A 27,285-nucleotide genomic window follows, 5' to 3' on the forward strand; every position below is an offset into this window, starting at 1 on the left:
GAAGCTTAACTACATTCTCTATCTCAGGCTGCTGTTTTGCTTATCTTCTTCACTTTCCTAATTTCTAGTGATTGCTTCATCCTGTAACTTTTCTGTTTTCTTTTCAAAATTCTGCATACCCTTATGCTAGCTTCTTCTTAAGCCAGATTCATCATTCACTACTAACAGCCTTTCCTCCTCATCCTGTTCAGTTTCCATGAATTCTCAGGCCTATTATTGCTTTCTTTCCCAAAATGTCTCTTTGTTTTCCAAGAGACCCTTTGCGCTTTGCCTGTCCTCCAAGTTTTCCTGTCCTATTCCACTATTTCTGTCAGTTTTTCCCTACTACACTCTCCTCTAGCCCAAAATTTGTTCATTTTTTTCTTTTTTTTTTCTGTCAAATGAAATTTCATACACCAAGTTCTTATTCTGCTGCAAATTGTTTTTTTTTTTTTTTTTTTTTGTCTTGTGGCAGATTATCAGCCTTTCTCCAAATGAGTCTGTTAACTATTCGTCTGTCCCTTAGCAAAAAGAACTTATGCTTTTTAAGTCCTTTCCCACAAACTGTTTCTTCTTGGCTTTATCCTAGTTCTTCATTTATTCTGTGGGCTGATATTAACAGCACAGTAAGGTATAATGTTAAATGTTTTCAGACTACCTCTTCCTGTTGTAAAAAAGCCATTCAGCTACCATGCGTACAAAAGTTTCCTGGACCATCTGTTCTACTCCATCCTCAGTCTCTCTCAAACTCTTTTTATCTCATCAGCAAGCAAGCAGAGGGGTTTTTTCCCTCCCAGAAAGGACAAGACAGGAAATGGAAATGTTGAACAGATCCAGGCATAGAGAAAGAGAGCAACTGCAACTCAGCATACTGACTGCATAGTCCTATATGAAGTTACTTTTAAGGTCTTTGAAGGCTACAGGGGAAGAGTGAGAAAGAAATTATGATTTAACTTTGTTTATACCAGGAACCTAATGTGTACATTTTACTGCCTAAGTACTAGGAAAAAAGCTGTCCTGCAGCTGTCCTCAATGTTAATAAAAATTGCTTAGATACAGCTTCAGTCATTTGTATGAAAACCTAACCTATTGTCTGCATTGGTTTGAAACTTTTTAAATCTGTTTTTCAACAAGCAAAATCAGTGTAATAATCTCAGCAAATGATACTCTTTGATTCTTTCTTGCTATGTATGTGTTTGAAAGATAGACATCTAAAGGACTTCCACATTGAAAAAGAACTTTTTGTGGTTCTGTGAGGCTTGTGCACACAGTTCTATTTCTGATGGAAAAATCTTGGAAAAAAGTATGCCTAAATATGTGATATTTCTTATGAGATCAAAAACATTATTGGAAAAGGCTATTATCAAGGCTGTAAAGTCAAGCATTCCAAAATTAGGAAATGGCAGAATTAAGGTTGTCTTCCACACCTTTGTTCAGCTGTCTTTGTGTATTCATCATGATATAATCTTTAATTATGTGATTAGATACTGTATTTTGCACAGTACCTCATCCAGTGCAAGGGACAAGGATGGAATTGAATAAATGGATATCTACCCAATATTTTCTTTATCTCCAGGGCTCAGTGTGTGTTCTCATGCTATATATATTACCTGCTTTTTATACAACATTTTAATCATTAGACATCATGTTTTACAGGAAAGGTGTGAAAGACTTTCTCAATTTCTTTCATATATTAAATCTTAATTTTGGCATTTCCTAGAAGTTGAGTGTCTTGCCTTACCTTTTTGACAAGTAAACTAAAAAGTCAGAAGTTTCACAGTGAGATGATATCTGACAACCTTACGGTTAAAGTTGGACTTGAATCTTTAGATTCACAGTGATAAAACTAACAAAGTAACTGATGAATTGTAATAAATTATCATGAGTAGTGTGGTCTAAGGAACGACCATTTTGACATGAGGGTTTTACAGATATTTTTTGAGATAAATGAGTATAATCTTGGGTTACATTTCATGCTTCCTTTCATTTTTCTTGCAACCCATAGCTCTTTTAAAGGTGTCTCCATCAAGATTTCTTTTGCTTTTCTTTCTTTATTCCTCGGTCTCTGCCATTTGTTTTAGTCCTAATATCCTTATCCAAGCCTTATAATCTTTTTTCTTCTCTCTCTCTCTCTCTCTCTTTATTTTTTATTTTTTGTTATATATATATATATATAATTTTTTTAGGGGGTGTCTCATACAAATCAGGCTTTTAAATGAAGATTTCTATTTATATCCAGTCATAACTCCAACATCTTTACTTCTTGCACGTCCTATTGTTAAGCAAGATTCAAGATTCAGACATTTCCAAATATCTATCAGTATGCCACCTATCCAGGTACTTGTCAAGATTTCTCCCTTTAAGAGACTTCTCTTCAGATAAATTCACAGTACTTTCTTGCACTGTTTCCTGTCCTATGTCTTTCCTTCTCTTTTCAGCCACTAGGTCCTGTTTCTTGTCTAGTGAGTCCAAATCATGTGGTTCCCCAGCTTTAGTCTCAGTTACTGTCAGCCAGACGTTTCTTATTACTAGCTCCTTCTCAGTGTCTTCCAGTGCCTGATTCCTGTCCGTTTGTCCAGCCCATCTCAGTCACTTATTCTAGTCCTATTTTATTTTCTCTTTTTATTTCTAAGTCCAACTGCATTAGAATTATTGTCCTAATTTCTCTAAATATTATTTGAGTTTACGTTTGTAGACTTAAAGAAGATTACTGTTCTTTACTAATCATAGATTGGACACATATTCTGGTGCAAGACTACTCACAAATTATCTAATTATTTTTTGAAAACAGTTTTTAATATCCTCAAATGACAGGACATCTATTTCTTTTCAGATAAGTGAGAGATCAATTCTCTCTGCAGTCAATTTAACTAAAATGTCTTTTCTTTAGACATGTCTTCATTTATTCTTCCCATGGTATTGGTTATGATGGCCAGTGTAAGTTCATTTCTGTTTAGTCATTTTCCTTCAGTAACTCCATCTTTCTCCCAGGGCTTCTCCTTCCTGTCGTTTCATTTATGTTTGTTCCTCTCTCTGTCCTGCTTCCTCTTAATCAGAAACAATTCCATTTTGTCCCGTAGTTCCTCAAAGATGAGGTCATCCAACTGTATAATGTCATGCAAACTAATGGTCATATATTCTCTACAGTACTAATTAATTAATCCCAAGAAAATAAAAGTACTTGATTCTTTATACTTTCTTTATTGCATTTTCTCTCAATAAAACATCTTAGAAATTTTAAATATATATACACACATAAACTTGTAAATTCTGAATTTTGATTTAATTGGTACTTTCTCAACAGTTATTCCATTTTTCTTGCTGCTTAGTAAATGCTATGTCTTGTTATTCATTTATTATTGCATGGGACTTCTAGGAGAAAGGTGCTTGAATTTATTGGAGAGCCAGGGTTGTCAAACGGATTTATCATGTCATTTTCAGAGTGAAAATACTTTTTCACTTTCCCTTGTGACATCACTGCTTCTCTGCTAACCCATAAGAACATTATTTCAGCTTCCTTCCTATTGTTATTTTCCCATTTTCCTTTTCCCTCTGGACTAAGTACCATCCCGCCCCTGACCTGTGAGGCACAGTGTGTATGTGAACTGGAGGTATGTGTCTGCTGGTTGACCACGTGGCTGACTAGGAGATACACGCATTCTGAGGGATCAGTGACAAGTTAGGAGATGTGCATTTTCTGCTGGACATCTTGTTGCTGCCTCTTGGCAGCTGGGCAAATCAAACAGTACATGACGTTTCTCAGCAGCTCATGGGCCAAACAAATGGTTTTTCAAGATGCAAGAGACCCACAGCCCACCTGTTGTGCAGGCCTGCTATAAAGGTTGAACATTTCAGCAGGGAAAAGAAACCAGGAGCTGGAAACAAAGCTGTCAGAAGCCTGGAAGGCAAAGAGTTTTTTTTTTGATTTTTTTTTTTTTTTTTCTAGATAGATTGAACAACTGCCCAAGGAAACATCTGCTACTTAGCTAGGCTGTTTATGGAAACAAACAGCTGACTATTCTAGACCCACAAAAATGTAAAAAGGTTCTGCAATGCAGCAATGACAAAACATTGGACTTTTTTGGCAATGAACTTTACTGTAAAGTTCATCCTTTATTTTCATGCTACTGAGCCGATTATTCCATTAGGCCACGATTAAAAAAAAAAAAAAAAAAAAAAAAAAAGGTACTGAATGATTTCTATTTATTTTGTCGAGGAAAACCCACAAAAATGATTTTTCAGCCTAGAATTAATCAAACATTAAGAAGGTCTGACTATATTTATGAAATACCATGTCTTGTCACACCATGCGTGGCTTTCAACAACCCAGCAATCTGTTGGAGAGAGATTATGCATTTTTCTTTTTAACTTTTTATTTTTCTTGTCTGTTTATTAGGTTTCTTCCTTACGTTTTCCATTATTAAGATTTCTGAAGTTCAGTAAGAAAACCAGTTTCAGTGTGTACAGCTTTGGTTGACTGCAGTCACAAGATATGACTGTCTCTGTAATGTGATTGTCTTCCTTAGTGTTATTCTAGGAATAGTCTAGTGTTCTATTCAGTAGTGAGATGACCTACCAGGAAACTGCAAAAAAGACAACAGAATGGAGCAAAGCTGTCACAGTGACCCACTAGGAAGAGATGTCTGCTGTCTTGTTATTGATCTTCCTGTGCATGCCAGTTTGTCAAACAAATTGATGCATCAGTTAAAACGTATGCATGTGCACTGTTCAATTTTAGAAGCTGAAGGATAGCTCTTCTCTTTCATTTTTCTTATACTTAAAAAAGATATTTTCAGATCTAGTGGTGTTAGAGGAGGGAAGCTGTTAGAAGTTCAGCATCTAACCCTCAGGGCCATATAGTGGAGCTGCTTTACTAAAACCTTTTTGCTGGTCCACCCTATTCTATTTTAATTTTTCGCTCAGTCTTTAAAATACTTGTTCATTAAAGATTGTTCCTATATGCAGTCATGTATACTTATAATGCTTCATTTTCCTTCTTGTTAGTGCCTTAAACTTCAGCTGCTTTTTGACTGCAGAGTGTAGCACCTTGTATTAATGTCAGGGTCATGCACTTACAGGTCACACACCTGTACAGTGCTACGCAATTCAGTGAAATTATATACATAATAAATAACAACATTAATCTGTGTACACCACCTTGAATTTCATTACTGTTGCAGAAGGAATATCTTTGCAAATAGTTTCTCTAATTTTTATACATTTCAGAAAGAGTGGGGCTCTCTTCCTGTTCCCAAATTTAAATATTTTATTTTCCTTGAGAAGAATGAGGCTTGCTAGCTTGCTAGCTTTACAAGCTTACAAGTTATAAAGGCAGTTGTTTTCCTTTTTTTTTTTATCTTATTTTTATTTTAATTTTTTATCTGTTCTGGCACACAGTCCAGTATAGTTCAGATTTTAAATCTAGATTGTACATTAGACATTTACAACACCTCTTGCCAGTTTGTCTCTTATAGTTGATATCTGAATACTCAATGAGGAAACATACAGTAAAGATTTATTTTGCTTCGTATTTCCTTGACCATGAAGAAATACTGAATTATCTTACAGTGCATGGAAACCGTAATAAGTACATTCTCTATCCACCTGTTTTGCAGTCCAGCACTTTGGCAGGTTTTCAACCCAAGCTAATCAATTAAAGACAACATTGATTAACTTAAACAGAAGGTGGTATTGATTGCAGGCTGTAACCTATAAATAGACAACTCTTTCATAGTGTTCATAGGTCATTGTTAGCTACACCTTTAAACTTTAAGCTACTTAATGCTGTTATTTATCACCAAAAAGGCAAAGGGAGGGCACAGAGTTAATAAAAAAGTTATATATATATGTTGCAAAGCATTCTTTTAGAGCTCCCTCATTTAACACTTATACACTTAAATACGCTTTTTCACATTTTCTTTGATATTGCTGTTTATTTCAATTTACATGCCGTCTGATATCTGTGTATGTATGAAGCTCCTGGAAATCAAATATGTTCATGGCTTTTCTACTGAGATAAATGATTAATCAATCAAGGGCTTTCTTCCAACATGGTACCTTATTGCAATTTTAAAACAACTTTAAAATTAATGACTAAGCACAAACAGAGTGAAGTGGGAAAATTCAGGACAATGAGAATATTAAATAAAACACACTATGACCAAAGAGATTAAGGCTGTATATAGAAATGACTTCTTTTATTTTCATTAATTTCTTACTTCCTCCCAAGTTCATATTATTCAAAGGACAGATGGTTGAGTTCTTACCTAACAGACTTCTGATGTTATCTTGCTACATGCGAAAGATGGGCATTGCAAGCTACCTTCCTATGTATTTATGTTTACAATAACTACACCGTTCCCTTCATCTTCACCCTCAGAAGGCAACACAAACCTGAACAGGCTGGTAAAAATAAGCATTTCTAACACAGTCTCTTCATCTGGAATCACTTTTTTTTTTTTTTTTTTTTTACTTCTAAAGAAAGAATTGAAAGACATTTTTAAAAAGCAGGATGAAAATTTGATTAAAAAAATCCAACAGCTTTTCAGTGAAATGGCATTTCTATAGCCTATCATGAAACAGATAAAAACAAAGTGGATTTTTAGTTCACTCACAATGAAACTATAATCCTGTGCCTTTTATGTTGGGAGAGCTAAGTCTGATGACTGTAATCTCTGTTTATCAGTGTTTGCCTCTACACTGTGTAGAGGGCTGACCCTTTTCCTCCCCACCCCACCCCCCCAATGTGTTTACTACTTTTTAGACCAGTGCTGGAAAGTGGCATTATGTCAGCTGTAAAGTAAGTCATAAAGATTTTTTCTTGGCATTTTTTTTAAATTACCATAGAGATTAAAACAACAACAAAACCCACCGCTTGCTTGTGTATCATCCTCTTATAAGGGATCTTCTCCTGTCAGTAGTAGTGGTGCATTCTTCTTTGAGTTCATTAAGATTACATGGTCAACAGACCTCAAAATTTTGAACAGTTTAAGACTTTTCTAATAGTTGTGCTTTCCTTGTTACAACTTGTCATGTGAAACAAGAGGGAGACAACTCCTATGTCAAAATAACAGCAATAATTTTCAGTTCTACTAAAAGTATCATGCTTTAGAGAACTTCTAGTACAAGTAAGTTACTTTATCTCTTTCACACGCATAAGAGGAAATCTGTTTCACAAGGAGATCCAAGTCTTCTTCCTGAAAGTGTTTGAAGCTTTGGTAGGTCAAAATAAATGTCAAAATTCAAGATTTCAAATTCAAATCAATTTTTAAATTCAATCAGATTTAAAACATCTAGCCTGGTCAGTGGCCCTTTCTGACTGCTAGCCACCACCTGCATTGAAGCAAGAAAAACGGATAATTTCTTAGCAAGCCATGTAATGGAAGACATCTAATCATAGAATCATAGAATGGTTTGGGTTGGAAGGGACCTTAAAGACCATCTAATTCTATCCCCTCTGAATGGGCAGGGACACCTTCCACTAGACCAGGTTGCTCAAAGCCCTGTCCAACCTGGCCTTCAACACTTGCAGGGATGGGGAATCCACAGCTTTTCTGGGCAACCTATTCCAGTGCCTCACCACCCAGAGAGGAGAGAAGTTCTATACCTACCCTCATTTAGTTTAAAAACATTATCCCTTGTCCTCTCACTACACTCCCTGATAAAGAGTCCTTCTCCAGTTTTCTTTTAGGATCCCTTTAGGTACTGGAAGGCCACTAGGTCTCCCTAACTCCTAATGACTTAACTCTCCAGTTAGGTCTCCCCAGAGCCTTCTCTTCTCCAGGCTGAACAACTCCAAACTCCCTCAACCTGTCTTCATGGGAGAGGTGCTCCAGCCCCTTGATCATCTTCGTGGCCCTCCCTTTAATACTTCTATGTTATTCTTGTGCTGTGGACCCCAGAGCTGAGAACAGTACTCCAGGTGGGGTCTCACAAGACAGAGAGAGAGGGAGAATCAGCTCCCTCGACCTGCTAGTCGTGCTTCTTTTGATACATCCATCATCAATTTTCCATCTCATTTCTTCTTGTCTGAAACTCTGAAAAGAGGTTTCAGAGAGAAGATAAGATACTGTTATCTTAACTTTTAATCTTAGAAATCTTTAAAAAAAATTATTCAGGCAGATTTGAGATTCTCCAGGGCATGTGAGACATCCACTTGTGGTTAATCAGGCGTATGAAAAATCCAGGACTTTCTGGAGCAGCAACTGGAAGACACACAAAATACAGAAAGTTGACTGAAGTTGTTGAATCAAAACCTTTTGTCTCATTTAGAACAACTAAGAACATATTACATTCAGGATAACAGTCAATGCAAGTTTCTGACTTATTACATATTATGAATAAAATGTTATTTATTATTACATTTTTTCCAAATGGAAGGGTTACGCTACTCTTCCTCAAAACATTTTCAGTGGAAACATACAAACATTCATGGCATAATTTCTGTATATCTTGCTTTCCTATCTATGGACTGTTTTGTGTTTTAAATAGCATTTGGCTGAGATATGAAAATGTGAGATGTGGAAAAAAAAAATTTTTGTTTGTTTGTTTGTTTTTTAAAAAAAGCTCAAACACACTGACTTTTAAAAAGATCTTCTAATACTTTTTCTGATACTTTTTACCATATATGACTAATTTAAGCTCAGATAAGCTTTAGCCAAGTGGAGAATTGGGTCTGAATATGTCAGCACAGAACTTTGTTAATATGACTTAGAATATTTTTTATATTTTCTCAGTTCTTTGAAAACATCTTTATATCTCTGAATAATCTTCAACACTGAAATCTTTTCACAGCTGCTTTCTTTTTTCCATTTGCAAAAAATAAAAAATAAATGTAATTTCACTGTGAAGATTTCATGAGTAATATGAAGAATTAACTAAAAAAGTAAAGGTGAACTTTTGCAGAGATTCAAGAGAATTCATTTATTAAGAGTGTATGATTCTTTTCAATTGGTAGAATAAATATAAGTATTGAAACAAAATAAAATCATGAATCAATATGAAGGAAAACATGTTTGTGAATAAAGGTTCTTAGAATGTGGACATATCCGTGAGAAAACACTAATTTCATAAATCTACCAAAATTAACTAGTTCAAAAATAGTCTTTAATATTATATATTTTCAGAGGATAATCTATCTATTATAATGTTTCTGCATGAACACATGTTTTAGTGAACATAGTTCCTTTTTTTCCAATGATAATTCCAGTTTGCAGCCTTGTGGTCTGTCTCAGATAAACTGTTTTGAGCTATGTCAGGTGTAACTTGGAAGACAACACAAATGTTATCATTGTAATGTCTGAACAACTTTGCAATCTTTAATGGATTCAATCTTCACATCAGAAAATACTCCTGTGATGAAGAATAAAGCAACTACCTTTATAGAGAGGCTAAGGATCTTGATCATAGGTATGTCAGAAATCTGTAGCAGATCGGGGACTGAACTTAATCTTGCAAGACCTTAACTTTTTATTCTGCCCTTCATATTTTAGCCTTCCCTTTTATATGTTCCTTCATGTTCTCTCATTATATAGACATATGCAAAACTAGATGGAATTTCCCCGGTTGAATATTGGTGGTAATATTTATGTTCCAAGACTTCATGGTAGCAGAATACATGTAACACATCATCTGTGCTTGTTCTGCGCTTTCTCAGACTGATGGCTTAACTCTGAATATCAGAGTAATGACACAGTGCACGTGGTATAAGTCTTTTCAGGTCTTTTCATTGTTAGACATAGATTTGAAATCCAACAACATATGTTGCCTAGTATTATTTGATTATTGTTCCGTTTGTTATAATTACCTCTTACATGTCAAGCTGGACCTATGTGTTCAGCTGTTATAAAAAGATCTAATATAAACTCTAGATTCTCTTACTTCTAGCTACATACATATAACAAGTTTGGTTAAATATCTTTGATAAAGGCATTTAAAAGATGTGAAACTAGAGTAAATTAATGAGGAATGGGTTATTTAATTTGTATAGGATCTGCCAGATTCCTAACCCCAGAGCTCAGCTGAATTTCCTTCTTCAGCTTTCTGGTGTACAGACAGGCTCAATACCTGCTACACTCTTACTCACAGAAGTGAAGATAAACCAGTATTAGCTTTCTGTATGTCAGGAGCTAGAGACTAAGCATGCATGCATCAGTATATGCTTTCTTTTCCAAGTGGTCAAATCACACACAGATGTAACATTTAATTAAGTTTAGACATCAAATGCAAGGTTCTCCTTAAGTATGCTATGCCAACAAGAAGAATCAAAGGATCATTTATACAGAAGAGTATTCACAATATATTCAACAGTATAGTATTCAACAACAGCAAAACAATCCTGTAAGGATGCTTATTTGGAAGCATCACTCAGATTTGAAGGATTTTGATGAGCAGTAATGCACAAGGTGAAAGGTAAGGCAAAACCATTCAAATACTGTGTTTCTAGTTGTTAAAAAGGAAGAACCAGTGAAGGAATTAAGAGCAAGGGACAATTCAAAAGAGTGGACTAGGAAAATATTTTTGCCATATGGTTTTGTTTATACCACTCTGACAGAAAATAAACTTTAGTAGGCAAGATATGAGGAGAAACAGAATGTGAATTCATAGCTAGTGAGGACAGGAGATGAGGGGCAGAGGCTTTTTATGAAAATAAATTTAAATGCTATGTTGTAATGAAGATCCAGAAGTGACAAACAGGCAAGGTACTTTGATTTTGAACTTCAACTGACAGACAGGATGAAAAGAGCGGTTCATGGTGACTAAGTGTCATACTAGGAAGAGAAGGAAGATTCTGAAGGGTTGCAAGATTACCACCTCTGTTTTCCCAACCATAGAAATATTTACACAGAAAATCAGAAAAGCAGGCAGAGATTTTAGAAGAAAAGGGAATAGGTCTGGAATACGAAGGAAGAGCTATGTTAATTTCCAACATGGATATGATAGCTGAGTTTGTGGATTAGATTACTCAGATATGAACCACACAGAGGGAGACACTGGGAGGAAGAGCTCAGCCCAGAGAAACTAAAATAGAAAGTTGAAGCAGACACCCAAAAGATCAAACTGAAAGAGATTAGTCATGTGGATGGAGAATAAGATCCTAACAAAGGGAGAATGGTATCTGAATACCAAAAACTTTGTATTAAAGGCTAGCCTAGAAAAGTCTAGGAGGTGGGGTATGGAGTTGTAAGATGTGGATAGCTGCAAGACTTGGCAAGAAAGAAGTCATTCAAGACAGCCACGTTTAACAAAAGTTTGCAGAGAAGCTGACTGCCAAGAGAACTTATGGTCAAGGAAGACACCTCTGTATTTTGGAAATATTCTAGTCATTCAACCATGTATTAAACTGGCTCATGCCTACAAAATTAGCAACATGGTAGTATTATATCCACATTGTTAAAGAATACAAAACTATTCAAAGAATAGCAAAGTTTCCAGGGTTCTGACTTCAAGTTAAAGTCCTTCAGTGCATTTCCCTGAGGTTAGGATGGTGTTTATAGCATTTATACGCTGTGAGCTATAGAAATTTTCTTGGACATTTTTGCTTAACCTCTGTGATAATTGTGCTTTAGAATTTTCTTAATGGCATTATAGGCAGTAATCCTATTAAAAAAAAAAGGTGGGGGGGGGAAGAGGAGATAGGCATGGCCACAATTTTTTCTCCCCCCTTGTTATATTTAAAGAAAAAAATATCAATTTCAGTCATATGCTGCAGATTTGCTACCTAACTGAAAGAAGAAATAAATTAAATCACTGCAGTTTAATATCTGACTCCAGACAAAATGTACATACACAGAAAAAACTATCACAGAGAGGTGCCTTCAGATGGATCTTGGTAGAAAGCTGGGAGGCGTATCACTTGAGGGGTGGGGTTGGGGTGGGAGTTTAATATTTTGAGGATGTCATAAAATGTTACTTTTACTTCTGCATCAAACTATAAAATACAGTAAGTGTTCTTAGCAGCCTTCTAACAGTCTGTTTTTGTGAAGAGTACCACCTAGTGATTTTCACTGCTCGTAGAAAACCTGGTTTGAACGGGCATAGATGTTAAGAATGAGAGCAACAGAAAATGCAGTTCTATATAGTTTGTCATATGCAAGCATATGTATTCACTTCATGGAAAAAGAAAACTTATGTTACTATATTTGGAGAGGATGTCATAAACTCTTGATAGAGCGATCTTTTGCTGTAGTAGCTTAAACTACAGTATAAGCATATTATGTGTTCAATATTGTATATCATAAAATATGGTTTAAATGAACAATATTGAAATCAAAGTTTCAATTTAGCACCTTGAGTGTATTGTCATCAAAAGCCTAGCCAGTTATATTTATAGCTTCATATTTGTTCATGAGGAAAAGAGTTAAGAAACTTAGGGATTTCTTATGCTCTATACAAGCTCAGTAGGTTTTAGAAAACAGAATTAGGTCCATAATTATCTTTTCTTTAAGCCTACAATAAAATAAACAAATAAATAAATGCCACTACCATACAAACTACAAAGGTGAAAAAATGCTGTATCTTGCATTTTTCTACCTCCTGTGGCTAGGGACAGAATGCAGACATGCCACAATAATGTTTTTTATTTCTACAGTTCAAACAATATTAATGAGAACATCATTTTGGAGAACTAATTATTTCTATTTGTCTTGTGTCACACTTTCTAATTCCCCTATATTAGCACAGCCAAAGCAAATTAATTGCTTTTCCAGCAGTTGAACCTTGTCCAAGAATGAGCTCACATTCCCTTCCAGTTTTGCAGTTTCTAGGAGTGCACTGTGTCAAAAATTTCTCTTGATACTAGACACAGCCCAGAGAATATCTTTACAGATTTCTGTTGCTGCTCACTTGATGAAATTTATAAGTTTAAGTGACCCACTAGGAAAGATAAAGTTCTTAGCTGCAAGATTATACATCAAAACAGTTAAAGTGAAATTAAAATTAAATGAATGAATCTCACTGAAGCAAAAAAAGCAGTAATTAATGGTTCCCTTAATTGTCTTCATAAAATATTTGCATGGGTCTAATTTGCATAATTTGCATGTATTAATTAATCTTTCAAAGGAATTTTGTGCTGAGAGGCCAAAAAATCTCTTTGTTTTATTTAACATCTAATGAAATATTTATCTTCGTTAATGAACTTCTCATCTTCATTAAAATAAAAATTGCACAAGTTTGTATGCTTTAAATGTTTTTATAATTGAAGTATACAAAAAAAAAAATCTCTTCAGACCTACAGTATCTGAAAAGCAAACACATTATTGTGCATTCTACATCATTTTGACTCCAGCAACATTTTAAATTTGAGAGCTCCTGTTCACTATACACTAAGTTTTCAAAGGGTTTTACATGACTTCAATTCCCTGTTATTATTATTTTTTTTTAGTTTATTTTTATGTTTATTATTATTTTACTAGTGGGAATGAGAAGGTAAACTTTTTGGTATTTTCATCAGTGTCACCCTGTGATAGATAACAACTTTTATATCACCAAATTCAGGTAAAAAAAAGAGAAAATGTTTAAAATACTGATGGAGTTTGTACATGACATGGAGTTAGTTTGTATTCTGCTGGACTAACAACTGAGGAAAAACAGTTTGCGAGTTACTATCTGACTTTTAATGACTGAGTGTGGAATAAGACTGATGACAGTAACAGTTACAAAAAACAGTAGTTGCAGGGGACCTAGTTAAATGACAGATTGCGAGTATCAGCAACTCTAAGACAGTATAGCTAGCCATTCAGAAAGAGAATATGAAGTGGAAAAAAAAATATGAAGTTTTACGCAAAATTTGAATATAGAAGTGTAAGGAGATAAAAAGAAATAAAGTACATTGCAGAAACCTATTTCTGTAATAAATAAATAAATAAATAAATAAATAAATCTAAGAGGACAATGATTAGTTTTTAGGGACAAAGGTGAAGGCTATTACTTAAAAAGGAGACCACCTAGCATCCCAAGGTAATGTGTCAGTTACTTAATATTGTTGGAAATAGTGACTGTGGAGAAAGAATACAAAGTGTAGTTAAAATAAAATAGCTTCTATACAAATGTTAACATGGTATGTAATAAGATTTGTGAAATTTCTTTTTTTTTTTTTTTTTCAAGGATAAGTACAATATTATTGGAATAATAAAAGTATACCTGAAGTAAGGAAATGTTTGGGGATTTAGAATACAAATAAACTATATTTGCACAATGAAACAGTACAATGGGATTTGTACTCATTTTCAATACGCCAGCATATGCTTAAATCCTTGAACAGAGAGTTTATAAACACATTAATGTGTTTGAATTCATTTTAAACATGCAATACTGTGGAAAGCCAGCCCTGCAGAGATAGGAAAGTAGGAGCTGTTTAAGAGTGCTTTTAGGACACAGCACTAAGTATTTAAAAGAAATAAAGAAACAGGATGTTTAAGTTATTGAGACTGTATACAGACTCATATATTTGCTACATTATCCTATACTTTTTTCAACTGATAAAATATAGTGGAACTTTGCTGATAGATACTATAATGGTAGTATAGATATTGCTATGTATGATAAAGATGTGGAATTAGTGGAATAGCTGCTGAGGCAAAGTGATTATCTATAAAATACCCAAACAATATTGGTGGAAGTGAAATGTTTTGCTTCATATATTTGTGAGGTAGATGTCTTCATCTGAACTAGCTGGCTGGACTCCTATTTAACGCAGTGGAGAGTAATAGACACGACTGTCTTTGAGGAAAATGAATTATGCCTTCCAAGTCCCTTTATTGATTACAAAGGGAATCTAAAAATGTATTTTAAATGCAGCTTTCTACATTGTAGATGTTGGAAATTATTTCGATGAACCTTATTGGTTGTGTATTCTCATTTTTACTTGCCTCAGAATGTCACCATTGCTTGTGACAGGAAACAGTATAAGCAGCTGAATTTCAGTCAGTTTTTGTAACTACCAATGTTGGAAGTGAGCAGTTGTGCATCATTTCTGGAAACATAGCAATGTATAACAATTTCTTGTCTACTTGACGTAGTAATGTTTCTATACTTATCTGTGCAGTTCTGAAAGTTGTATAAAGCATAACAAAAAAAAGCATGTAGAAAAGATGACTTGAATTCTGCATTAATCTTGAAGCTTTTCAACATTTATTTCAAATGGATGCTATCATGTGAGGCACAATACATTAAGCAAGATTCAAAAGAAACATTCCAAAACCTCTGAAATAAGAACAAAAGTGGATATAAATTGAGAGGTTGAAAAAGAGGTGGAGGACAATCTCATAAAATTCTAGATAGGAAAATGGTATCATATTACTAATATAGTTTTATCGTATTAATGTAACTGTATTACGATGTCATCAATAATTTGTAATGGACAACTGGTAAATGTTTCTCCATTTAAATGTAACATTGCTTGCAAACAAGACATGGTCTGGAATTAACCTGATGAAGTGTAGAAGTCTACAATGTAGACATCTGCATCTGTGCTTGTCACCCTACACCTTCTATAGGAAGAATGGAGAGAAACATCTACAGTACAGTTAATTACTTCATAAAATAGGTGTTTATATGTATCTTTTGTCTATGGAAGGAGCATAAGTAGAGTACCCTTCAGTAGACATCTACAAACAAATTTAGCAAGTTGAGTCACATTCCAGAAATACTGAATTCAGTTTCTAGAGGTGAGAAAGTAACTTATTTGTGACTGGTTGGTTTAGCTTCTGTTTACTGATTTTATTTTAATTTTCTATACTACAAGTTAGTTCTACAGTTGAAGTAGCTCAAGATAATCTAGTTGGAAAGGATAAACATAGGATATGGCAGTCATGATAAGTAAATGCTAAGGAGTCACTGTCTGTTTATGTCACATTTTGCAGCAAGAAATAATTAAGTAATATCATTTTCAGAATTAAAATCATATCATTTGTTTGCATTAATTATATGTTTTGAGTCTGATGTCTTGCTGTTGAATGATATAGTAGAGGAACAGCTCATTTTTTTCATGCTTCAGTGAAGTTTCAACCAATGCCTCAAGCCAGAACCAATGAGATCTTTATACAATTTTTATCTACTGATTTCTTGATGGCAAAAACAATGCTTTGGTATCTCACAAGAGTATTGTGAAACTTAATGTTTGTAAAGTATTCTAGATTCTTGGATGAAAGGCGTAATAGAAGTTCGGTTATATTATTAACTTTTGCTTTTATATTGTCATTGATGACTGATCAGATTCCTGGGGATTAAAAAAGTGGTGAAGAGAGTGATACGAGAAACAGCAATTTACGACCAATATAAACTAATTACAGTTACTTTCAAATCTAGCACAGGGTAATATAAAGGGAAAACTATTTTATCGTGTCTCATAAGGAAAGACTTGAGAGCCATAATTTTTTGTAAAGACAGACTGCCTGGATTTTCATATGAGAAAAATTTAATAGACTCATTTACCTTCGTTATTCTATGTTAGATCAGAAGTGATGTATTAGTAAGCGGCAATGTTTTAGTGTAATAAGTGGTAGTTTTACTTCTATAATCCTAAACTAACCGTATGGTCCAAAGTCATAGAATCACAGAATCATTTGGGTTGGAAAAGACTTCTAAGGTCATCTGGTCCAAACTTTGAGGCTCCCCCACCTCACACCCTTTCCATCTGCTCCCCACCCCCACCCCCACCCCCCCCCGCTTCCCTGACACAGGACCCCAAAATCCTGCTGTTAAGAATGAGAATTCAATAATCATGTAATATGGGCAAACATTCACTTAGACAAACAAGCAGCTAGACTTAAAATGTAAATAAAAATGTATGGTGATATTGTATCAGGTAGACGACCCTTTGTACTGTATTGAGTTAGAGAAGTAACCACCTTCCTAAAACATCACTTTGTTTCAGTTACTGTATTACTTTTCTATGTGTTCAAAAAAAAGGGGGGGAAAGGAAAAGGGAAAAGGAAAAAATGAAGAAGGGGGAGAGGGATGGGGGGGGGAAGGGGAGGGTGCGGGGATGGGGAAGAGAGGGGGGAGAGATAGAAGGGAAGAGGGGTGAAGACAAGATGTGAAGAGATGAGAGAAGGGAAGGGGAAGGGGAAGGGGAAGGGGAAGGGGAAGGGGAAGGGGAAGGGGAAGGGGAAGGGGAAGGGGAAGGGGAAGGGGAAGGGGAAGGGGAAGGGGAAGGGGAAGGGGAAGGGGAAGGGGAAGGGGAAGGGGAAGGGGAAGGGGAAGGGGAAGGGGAAGGGGAAGGGGAAGGGGAAGGGGAAAGAAATCCTTGCCTATAGAAACTATGTAAATTTATACTAGGCAAGGATCTGACAATGTAATTTTATAGTGGCCAAAGATCTAATTTTCATCATTTCTCTTTGCCAGTAGGATGAAAACAAACAACAAAAACAAAATACATACACACAAAAAAAATATCCTTCAGAAATAGGAAATATTTATAGTATTATATTTTAAGATAAATTCCTAATATGTCTGTAATGTTCATATAACTGCCTAATTGGAAAACAGCAAAACAATTATTTTTTTTTAATCCTTAAAATGATGTTTTCCAGCAGTGATTGTATTTATATTAATATAATTAAGAATGATAACATCAAACAATTTAGGCTTTGTAAATTCAAGCATTGACCTTTCCAATGGATTTGGTATGGAACATGACCCATCTTTATTAGTATCTCAAGTTATATATATCTCAAATATTCTTCCAGTGAACTGCCAGATGGCTTGTAAAGAGGAAAAATTATTCTACAGGGTAGATCACTAGCTTTAAAAAAGAAATCTCTAGTATTTCAACCCTTCTGAGGAAATATTTTGGTCACTGTAAGGTTCCATAACACCTGAAGGGCATCCTGTTAAACAGCAACATATGTAATGATAATATGAAGTCATTTTGTTTTTCCTGGTTGAGAAACAGAAAATGTGTATAAGTAATGTTAAAAGGAAAAAAAATCCTATTCTATTCTTGTCAGCCTTTATTATTATTATTATTATTATTATTATTATTATTATTATTATTATTATTATTTAAGAGGCACAGTCTCTAATAGCTTAAGAAAAGCTGCATAACATAATAGTGTGTTTTGTCATGGTCGTTAGAAAAGATGGAACAAAATGTTATAGCTAGCCTTAGAAACAAACTGTTATGAAGTCAGGACAAAGAAATTTACAGTGCTGGTTTATGAGCATAAAATTAGAATAAAGATTGTTAAAAATATGTAATACTATGTGAGATAACTCAAATTTTGACTTGTTTATTTAGTCCGTTTGTTGATTCTGCAAATTTTGCCTATAACAAACTGTCCATGCAACCCTTGCATTAAACAACATGTATTTTTCATGATATTGTTTCACACTGCAATATGCTGGCTACAAGGCCTTTCAAGTAATCAAGTTATATTGAATACAAACATAAAATAAAAAGCAGCAATAATTTACTCTCATTTTTAGCTTTATACTCTGACTCAAAGATATATACTCTTAGGTATTGAAGAGAGTACAGTATGTTGGCACATTGATGAATTGAAAATAAAAATATTGTGGTTGGATCAGACTCCTTGGCTTCATGGGAAATAGTGGAAGCATCATAAAAGTGGTATAACTGACTAGAGGATCAGTTCCATTTTCATCCCTATCATCAAATTTGTTGTGACAATCACAGTGTCTATCACAGCAGTGACTATGCCATCATAAGCAATCTGGTTCCCAGTACTAAAATACTGAAATGCTAAAACACTAATAAAAGTTACAAAAATCAGTTCTCTTCCAGTTCCAAATGGGCAATAATTCCAAAGTTTGATCTTAAATTCAGTGTACAAAAGCATTCTAATTTTAGGAATTAAAAGTCAAGTTTCCCTGTAGGTTTTCCATATTATTGCAAAACCTATGACTCTTGGATTTTCCAGCTAAAATTAAATGTACAACCAAGCCTATTTTAGTGGACCAGAATTTCAGTATATATGTTCAGGATATTCTCAGTTCTTACCTCACTTCCTGCTAAAATGGTGTAAGATTAGGGATTGGACTAAGTGGGCTTTAAAATCTGCAGTTGAAGGCAATCATCTCACAAATATTAGCTTAAAGACCATTTTAATACCTCTCATCTTGGAAGGTTACATCAGAATCAAGTTCTTGCGATAGAAAATAGACTTGTTTTGTGTCTCTTCTATTTAATGTATTTACAAAGAATTATCAGTTTTTTTTTTTTGTTTTGTTTTTCCTTCCTATGATAAGCATATAAATGAGTTTTATTTACATGTTATGGATTCTCTTCCTTGCATCAAACTGGAAGCCTGTTCTGAAATTATTCTTGTTTAAATTCACCCTGAGCATGTGTAATCAGCATACTAAACCACTGTTCCAGGAGAGGTACTGCAAAGTGCTTTGTACAGCACCATTAATAAGTTGCTAATGAAAATAGATAGTATTAAGTGCAAAACTAAGAAGAAAAAAAGAGAAAGAAAAAAAGAAAAAACAACCACGACATAACATTTTCTTCTCCTCTGTTTTGACAAAATCATGTTTCCAAGCAAGAAAATTTTACACTTCAGATATTTTGCGCAGGTCAGATCTACTGACTCCAAGGTAGTCACTTGATTCCAGGGTCACTGATAAAGATAGCTCTGGCATTTAATATAGCCAGTCTCTCTTCTCTTTCCACATGGATATGGTCTGGGATTTCTCTAGTGGGGTGCATCCAGGACACAGTCTGTCATGACACAGTTTTTTTTTGTTGTTTTTTTTGTTTTTTCCTGAGGAATCTATTGGCAAAGAAACAGAGTTGTGCCAAATTCAAACCACCTGGCCTTAAGGCTAACTGATTTCTTTTTTTTTTTCTGGGAGGGAAGAATAGTAATTTTGAAGTACCTGTTTGAAATTATGCTACCACTGAGAGGGAGTAGGAAAGGTTTTGTTATCACCACTGTTCTTAAATACATGTGTGAAGATATGTCCAAGACAGAAGATTACAGTCAGTTAGGGGAACTAGTGTGAATTATGAATAGAAAAAATTTTGTCTGAGCCAGCATTAGTACTTGTCAGAGAAACAGAGTTCTTCTATAGTTTAAAACGCTAGTATTTTCCTTTCCTTACAGGAGTAAAAGCATTTTGCTTAAGTATTGCTTGATAGCTGACTACTAGGTTAAACGCCATATACATCTTTCAGCTTGAAGCCTTCATCATACCTGAAGTTTTTTTTTTTCAGTTTTGAAGCTGTGTTGCTCATGCTACGCCCCAGGAACATCATTAGGATCTATTCATATTTCTATTTAATAGTAAGGATTATGTGTGAGTTCAGTTCACTGCTCATTTCTTAGGGCATGATTTCTGTTTTGTTTTCTGTCACCTTGACTCCTGTTCTAGAGCTGACTGCTTGGTTCCATTGTCTGCCATAAGCTTGCTTTCATACAAAATACCTATAAGCATCAAGCCTTTGTTACATATCTTTTGATATCCCATGGATACTTAATAGATTTTCCATAGGCTTGCCACTGTACAATCTATATATTTTACAGCTTCATTCCCTCCTGGTTTACATGTGACTATTTCTTCATGGTTTACATTGGGCCTTTATTCTGTTTTAGCACACAGATGAGAACATGGGTGATTGGGTATTAAAGAAAAATGTAGTGTTCATGTGATATTGATATTAGAATAGGATTCCACACATAATGTAATTGATATATGTAGGGTAATGTAAGTAGTAAAGCTGAAAAATCTCTTTAAATGGCCTCTATTTTCCATTGAAATGTGGAATAACCCTTGCAGCATTTGAAATGACATTCTGAAACTGGAATTAAATACAAGCTGGATCATACTGTTATATTAATTGCGGGTTTTAATTCTAATCTGAAAATGACAAGACATTAGTCTACCTTTTAGTTATTAAGGTATTACAACAAATGAAATTTACTCATTTATAAAAGTAGCTTGTAGGGAATAATAATATACATTTATGATTCTGTGACTCAGAAGAGAGACACTGCATACGAGTATTAGGTAAGATATTAGGTAAGGTATTAAATAAGCCTTTTCTTGTGTTTTATCATGTAGTCTGGGGTAAAGCTCTAGAAAAGATAATAATATCTTGCCTTCATCAGATTTGAGAAGAAAAGTGGAAAAAAGAGAAATCAGACTAAAAAACAATTCAAAATTTCTGTTTCCATCAAGATTTTACAAGGGAAAAAAAAAGAAAAAAAAAAAAGGTATCAGTCAGAAACTACATTCCAGTATTTAGATCTCAACTCTTTCTCAATTTTATGCTGTCAGATTCAAGTTTTCTTGTTAATTGGCTTGCTAAAAAAAAAATATGTGAAGAAAGATTTTTATCTTTTGGAAAAATACGATACCAGGTAAAACACATCTTTATATAGAATTTAAAACTGTTTAATGCAGGACAGATTGATCAGCATAAGCATTATCCACTCTGTGATACAAACAGCATTGAACACAGTGAGCTCACATGATGATCATATTTAGTTATGACCACATCCTTTAATAACTTTTCCATATGATTATTCCATTGAAGGTGTTCTGTTTTGTTTTGATTTTTTGTTTTGATTTTTTTTTTTTACCAAAAGAAATGACCACAATACAATGCCACACACAAAAAGCAACCAAACAACCGAACAACCAAGAACCCCCAAAATAGAAGTGACCACAATACTTAGGTTTAGTGATTCTAAGTAATCAGTTCTGTTGTCTTTTTCTGGATGTACTTTTGTTTTGTTTATATGAATAGGAAAAAAAGGTAGCTAAGTTCATAAGGCAACAATAAGAGAGAGTGTGATTTTTCAAAATCTATTTCTTTTAAAAAATTTCTCATATTGCCAGTTCAGTCTTTTAAGTGCTCAAAATGGCAAGCTCTGTGTGTTCTATATGATCTTTAAATAATAGAAGATGACATATACAGGTAGTCCATCACTTTATCAGTTTACTGAAGATCAGATTGATGACCTTTGCTTGCTCCCACAGTATTCAGTGATTTAATGAAAACATATAGTCATGATTAAAAAACATGATAAAATTTCTGAAAGAAGAACCCAAAAGTTCAATAGTTAAAATAGCTGGAAAAAAAAAAAAGTGTTTAGACTCTCTTTTTTATGCATCCATGTTTTTATTTATTTATTTATTTATTTATTAATCTGGAAATTCAGACACAGAATTAAAATATCCAAAGTATAAATTATTATTTTAAAAAGAAAGGCATGAACATCTCTATCTCCTGAATATTTGCACTGAGTATTAACACAAATATATTTGTACATGAATGTTAAATAGAGAAATGAAAGGCGTATGATTAATAACAATATGGAAATTTGAAACTAATTTATTGGTGTTATACAAAGGGCAAACTAAGATAGTGTTTGGCCAAATATGTTTACATACTTTCTATTTGCATGAGTTTATTGAACATGCAGTGTGAAAACGCCCATATTTGCACAAAGACTGGATAAGCACTTTTTTTTTTTTTCCCCCAAATAACTGCTCAACTGCTCAAATTTCAAAGCCTCAACAGTTGATCCAGCCCTCCTATACCTCTCTTTTTCTACTTGGGAAAAGGGCAGTGGATTCAACCATGTTCTGCAATACGTGACCAAACAGTAACAATATCAGGACAGTATAGATCCATCTGTCCCTTCTTTTCAGTGTTGAGTCACGAAGCTTCAGTGTTCTGATTAACCTTGGGTACTGGGAGAGGTCTTTTCCCCTTGCAACATAGTGTTTTGCATTTTATAAGGAAAATAACAGAAAGTTCTGTTCAGTTGATTTCCTGACTACATTTACAGAAGTGGGGGTTTATATTCTATGTTATACTCTGCAAACTTTGAAAAGGAATCAATCTCATCATAAATGGTTTTCTCATGATTTAAAATGTATACTCCCATTTTTATCTTCCTGCTTTGGTGGGAAATACATCCTCTTTTGTGTTTATTTTAAATAAAATATATGAAAAGTATAAAAAAACAGATTTTATCCTTGATTAGCTGCTTCTTTTATTTTTTTCAAAGAAGCGTTACAATTTGACTTAGATCCCTTCCATCTGTCACAATATGCTTGCTTTTATTTGGACTTCCTATTCCTGTCTTATCAAATATCACATGAATCATTACCATTTGTTTGCCATCCCTTTCGTTTGTTTTGTTTCTCTTCCTCCAAATGATTAAAACATCAGGTTGAATAAAAGGTTAGAAGTACACTGTGATTCACATTTGCCCCATCTTATTAAAACAAATAAACCAACCAGTTATATAATTTAAATGTGCTTGAGCTATGACTTACAGATGCTTTTATCAGCTCTAGGCTGAAGAGGTTGTGTGCATTCAGGCATGCACGTACAACTGTTCTTTGAAACGGACAAACCTCATTAGATTACAGGTGCCTGGAAATAACTTCTGAGAAAATAGCTGCCATTTTTGATAAAGCAACTTCCTAACAGGAAACACAATTTATTATGTTCTTTAGCACAGGCGAACAGATTTTCTTTTATTTAGATAAAAGTAGCCCCCTTTTATGTCACAAAAATTTTGAATTGAGGGTGGATCATGATATTTTTCACTCTTACATTATAGCTTATAAAGTGATCAGGAAGAGAGCTGTAATGATTCTTAAGTTATAAAATAAGTTTCATTAACATACAATAAATTATTTCATTTACTTACCACCCTGTCTTTTCTTGTAGAGAGAGTCAGAAAGTTCATCATTACATCAGCTTACTAGAACTGGTGTTAGCAATTTTTTGAATGGCTATAGGCTGTGGCAGTGGTGAGCGTATATTGAATTTCAGTACAAAGTTTCTTTTTTCTTTAGTGAGCACGTGGGCTAGTCCTGGGGATTTTGTGCTGCAATGTGTAGTTTTAAAAGAGATATCTAAGTTCACATCAGCTCAGTCACCAACAGTGGTGATAGACTTCCAGCGTGATTTTTTTCTATTATTTTGTGTGTGTGTGTGTGTGTTAATGTAGCCCTTTGAGATTTCAGCTATAACAGTGTTGTACCTTGCTAAGGACAATAAAACAGACGGAAAACATCACCACACACAAGGAAGAGAAAGGTTAAAGGAAGACACAGAAGAACAGGGAGATTAAAGGAAGACACAGAAGAACACGGAGGTGAACAGGGAAGTCAGAGATACTTTCTGAATCAGAGCTGTTAATATAGATCCTGTCCTTTCTTTCAGTTCTATTTTTATTAATGTGAGAGAGATCAATCTAAAATGGGTGTTCTTCACTTTGAAAACATAAATAGCTAAGTAGGTCCACCATTTAAATATCTTTAAGACCTTTTTTGAGTGAAGATCACCTCAGTCAATGGCCTGTGCATATTTGACAAAATTATGTTAATAGTAATTAGGAACTCCAGTGACAAAAATTGGGTCTAGTTTGTTGTAAATGTTCCTGGACTGTGGGCTGGCATTTACTGTTCTATGACTCACAAATTACAATCACAAAAAATAACACCAGTAATAATTAATCAACCAAAAAAAAAATATCCAAACCTTGACATCTTACCTTCCAAAGTTTCCACTGAGATTCCTGATTTCCTTATTCATTTTCCTTCTCATACATTTTTTTTTAAAGCGAAAAAACTCTGTGGATTTCTTTCTATTAGCTGTCTGTGACACTCTGCCATAAATTCTGTGATTTTTTTTCCTATTTCCTTTGTATTCCAGAGCTCCTCACTGTAGGAAACACCTTACCCAAGTACTGTGGAGAGTTTTCCTCAGTACTCTTTTCTGTGGTGTCAACTGACTAAACTCAGGTGTGACATCACACCTTTGATGTTGATTTGCAGATTATCATAAAGACTGTAGTATTCTCTTATGATAGTCATGTTTATCACTGTTATTATGTTTATTTTTAAAGCAGCTCTCAGAATACAATCTAAAATATGATGTTTGGACGGCAAACATCCCTGATGTGATTTGCAGTGAATGACAGAAATACATGAATTATCATCTAATGTATGATTTATTTAGTTTGCAACTAAAATCACAATTAACATTTCATTGTGGAATTTTATCATTTTAAAAGGATGCATATTAATGAGAATAATATTTGAGAGGCTTTATATTTTTAACTCAAGAAAATGTTAGGCCCACAGATATACTATAGGCTGTCCATAGAACAGCAGTGTGAATCTTCCCCAAGTTGACATCTCTGTGGAAATGCATTTTAAGGCATATGATTTGTTTCAGCATTGCAAACTTTTATGTCAGATCCATTTTTTTTTGTTGCTGTTAGTTTGCTTTTGTAACATTTATGACCTTATAACTACTAGTGCATGTTCATTCAAAAACCTCAAAGTAAGTTTTAATTACAAAGAGTTGATCTAAAATATTCTCCCTTACTCTGGCTAGAATTTCTGTCATTTCAGCCCACAGCCCAAAACAAATGAGATTTAACGGTAGTAGTGTTTTCACTTTTAGTTACAAGCATGAGCTTGTGATCTTGCTGAACACTGCCATTTGCAAAAGAGCAATTAAAACAGATGAAAATCTGCTAATCATGCACAATTCTGTTTAGAAATTTAGTAGTATTTTCCCAATTTGTGTTTTTGCTTGAATTCCTATGAATGAAAGGATATTTTAAGTATTTATATTATGTGTTAAAGTATATAATTCTGAGATAATTTACTATGGATCAACAATTTTCAGCAAGCTAAAAGGACACTGACTATTTAAACATTTTTAGAGAATACTCTGTGTGTGTGAGAGTTTGTGTAGTATATGTTTATGTTCATATATCTATGCTCATGTGAAAAACCCATATTTGTTTTGCCTAAAGTGTTTTTTTTATGCATATAGATGAATTCTGCATTTGCTAACAATAGAAAATAATGTAACGTAGGCATATACCAAATAAAAGCAGATCTGCAGGCAGGAAGCAGAGGTATGTATGCTCATGATTTGGGATTTAGGATTAATAGTTATGTCATGACTTGTAGATTTTGCTTGTGATTTCATCCCTGAAAACATGAAGGGCTATCAGTGGTAATGCTCCACTCGTATTCAGATAGGAACGTTGGCTACACCTAGAGGCAAAGTGATTTAGGTGGCTTTGAAAACAACATTGAGAAGTTCCAGTAATTTAGAAGAACCTTTGGACAGTGAGAACTGAGATGGAAACAGTGAGGAAGAAGGGAATAGGGTCTGGAAAAGGAAAAGGGACACCAATCAGATAGAGTTGTAGTATTTGGCCACCACATGGTGCAAAGTTATCATTCCTCTTCAAAGCTGGGAGTTACCTCTCTTTTTCCAACCATAGTTTGAAGCCATTTTATTTCTGGAAGTACAGTGCTGTTTACATGGTGTACATTCTTCATGAGTGGCTACATGAAATTCTCAACTACAGACAGGAGCATACTAGAAGAAAAGTATAAAGAAATTATTTTTGTTTCTTCTTTGCCCAGACTCATGATTATTTTGAGAGGGTGGTAGGCAGTTCCATTTTGTGACTTTTTCCGTGTTGGCACAATACGTGCCACCTTTTATAAAGAAAAGGATATTCATTTGATGCCTCATTTTTCCTGTGACTAATCTTGAGAAAATAAAGGAATTAATTTACAATTATTATCATATTTCAAATGCTTACTAAGTATGACTTAGTCATGGAAGTGCTTTATCTACATCATAACATGACAGCATTGATTTTAAAATTGTCATGTCAAATTCTTCCTGCATTCTCCTATATGCTAAGGAAATTAGTCAAACAAGTTAATAGAGAATATTTCATAAGAAGCCTAGCAATGATATTAGACCAGCTGCTGAGTTCCTATATAACATTTTAAGTCTATTATGAATACAGATGATGCCCTTTTAATAGTCTATCATATGGGTAGTAGAACAGGAAGATTTATGTTTATTGTATGTATCCATCATAAACATCAGTAAATTGTATAAACAAGTATCGTCCTACTTTGTAAGAGAGATGCTTTGTAAAGCTGATCATTTCTATTACTGTTCATTGCCTATAGATACAGAATACTGGTTCTGATAGCATCTTCCATTAATAATGAAAATCTCCTATTGACTGCCTATCTCCTATCACTGCCAGATAGGGTTCTTAAGCAGTGTAAAATATATCAGGCTGTTAAAAATGTACTGCTGTTCTCTCCAGATTGTTGATCTTTTGTTGGTTTCTACAAGGAGTCATCTTCCTACAGCTGCAATTTTAATTCAGAATGTTTCAATAAATATTTCATTTAAAAAGGTATGTGGAGACCTAATATAGTAAAATAAAATACAAGTTACTGACTGTAGGTTATCTTAATGTTTAGTTGTGGGAATTATGCATAGCACTCATTAGAAAGTCAGCATTCAAGATCGCCAAA

The 27,285-nt window shown here is 34.2% G+C and overlaps 1 protein-coding gene and 1 long non-coding RNA gene across 13 annotated transcripts in view; one reads left to right on the forward strand and one right to left on the reverse strand.

Annotated features, from left to right (window-relative positions):
• DACH1 (dachshund family transcription factor 1) overlaps positions 1-27,285 on the forward strand; it is a 384,976-nt gene that overhangs the window by 351,194 nt on the left and 6,497 nt on the right. Inside the window, exon 13 of one of the 12 annotated variants that reach the window (XM_083842836.1) lies at positions 746-878. The exons of the other annotated variants lie outside the window; for them this stretch is intronic. The gene's annotated coding sequence lies outside the window, so the exon portion shown is untranslated. Of the gene's footprint in view, positions 1-745; positions 879-27,285 lie in introns of those variants that run through there. 12 annotated transcript variants of the gene reach the window in all.
• LOC310902072 lies at positions 419-27,156 on the reverse strand. Its single transcript, XR_014586466.1, has 2 exons — positions 24,465-27,156; positions 419-8,183 (listed from the first exon to the last, which is right to left on the reverse strand). It is a non-coding gene; the product is annotated as an uncharacterized lncRNA (long non-coding RNA).

Source organism: Anser anser (assembly GCF_964211835.1).
Source record: "Anser anser genome assembly, chromosome: 1".
Taxonomy (NCBI): Eukaryota; Metazoa; Chordata; class Aves; order Anseriformes; family Anatidae; genus Anser; species Anser anser.